Genomic DNA, 1,702 nt, shown 5'->3' on the forward strand with positions numbered 1-1,702 from the left:
ATTAGCTCTTAGATTTATTGTCAAAAGCATATTTAAATCCATATGCCTATTTATTTACAAAAAAAGGTGAGTAAAGGAAAAGCCTGAGAATATAATATTGTCAATCCAATAAACACTCTCTATATAAACATCTTTAATTTTGCTTAAAGTTGTGGTCGAAGTAATAGAACACAAAAGAGAATCAGGGAAAATTACACCTATTAGGAAAGAAAAGTTTAGCATTATCAGCAGATAATCGGGTAATAGAAAGCCCTACAGCAGTATCATCCAATAGAACATTGGCAATGATGGAGGTTCAAATCCATTCACAAGGCAAAATCTGAGTTCAGCTAGTGGCTGTCCAAAGCAGTAGCTATTAACCAGATGTGACTTAAGAATTTGAAATGAACTATGTGTAACCAATGATTGAAAATTTAATTTAATGTTAATTAATTTAAATACCAAATGTGGAAAGTAGCCACTATATTGAACAACAAAGTCCTAGGGAATTAATTAAAATTGCTTAGATTTAAAAGGAACACCCAGCCAAATAGCAGATACAATACCAATATTTACTAAATGACTTTTTTCATATACCATCATTAAGCAATTGAAATTATAATTTTAACTTTTTAAATTTATTTCATTAAAATATCCAAAACGGGGTCTGTGAGCGTAAGTGGGAGGTGGCAAGCCTTGGTCTCTGGCCTTGTCTACTGACTGAATCCGCGGGATGTCTCCAGCCATGAACCGATTTGATACCCGGTTAGGGGGAGCCGCTGCGATCGCCGCCGCCGCCGCCGAAACCCCGCAATAATGAAAACCTCGACAAAATTGATATCTCTGGACGATATCATCAAATTGAATCGAAAGGAAGAAAAGAAGCAGAATTTTCCACGACTAAACAGAAGACTCCAGCAAAGTGGTGCCTGACAATTCAGGATGAGAGTACGACGGGGAATCCAACAGAATTCTGGTTTGGGTAAGAATAATCTGAGCCGTAGAAGGAAGAATGATGCCTGGGAAGAGACGACCTTATGGAGTTAGCACTGGCCTCGCAGCTAGGAAAACAACTGGAATTCGAAAAGGAATTAGTCCTATGAATCGACCGCCTCTAAGTGACAAGAATATAGAAAGATATTTCCCAGCGTTAAAAAGGAAGGCAAACCTTCTGAGACAAAATGAAGTGCAGAGAAAACCAGTTGCAGTTCTTAGGAGACCTATCCAGCTAAATAGAAAAAAACAACATCCCAACCAATTATACCAGGAGTGGAAATAAATTAAGTCATCAGAAAGACACTCGTCAGGCAACTTTTCTTTTCAGAAGAGGCCTGAAGGTTCAGGCCGAGTTGAACACAGAACAGCTGCTAGATGATGTAGTAGCAAAGAGAACTCGTCAATGGCGGACTTCCACCACGAACGGAGGAATTTTAACTGTATCCATTGATAACCCTGGAGCAGCGCAGTGCCCAGTAACTCAGAAACCACGATTAACTCGTACTGCTGTACCCTCATTCTTGGCAAAACGGGAGCAATCTGATGTAAAGAAAGTCCCTAAAGGTGTTCCCCTGCAATTTGATATAGTTTTGGAAGACAGACAGGGATGACTTTGAATGAGTGATTTGGAATCCTGAAGGAACAAAGAGCCACTCTCACATTCAACAAAGGAGGGAGCCGCTTTGTAACCTGGGATAGAACCCATGTTAAAGGGACTTTTGAGTGA

At 39.5% G+C, this 1,702-nt stretch overlaps 1 pseudogene; it reads left to right on the forward strand.

Moving 5' to 3' along the window:
- The first annotated feature begins 724 nt into the window (after nt 1-724).
- Nucleotides 725-1,702, forward strand: LOC118660188 (annotated as a pseudogene).

The sequence above is a fragment of the Myotis myotis genome, unplaced genomic scaffold, assembly GCF_014108235.1.
Source record: "Myotis myotis isolate mMyoMyo1 unplaced genomic scaffold, mMyoMyo1.p scaffold_m19_p_7, whole genome shotgun sequence".
Taxonomy (NCBI): Eukaryota; Metazoa; Chordata; class Mammalia; order Chiroptera; family Vespertilionidae; genus Myotis; species Myotis myotis.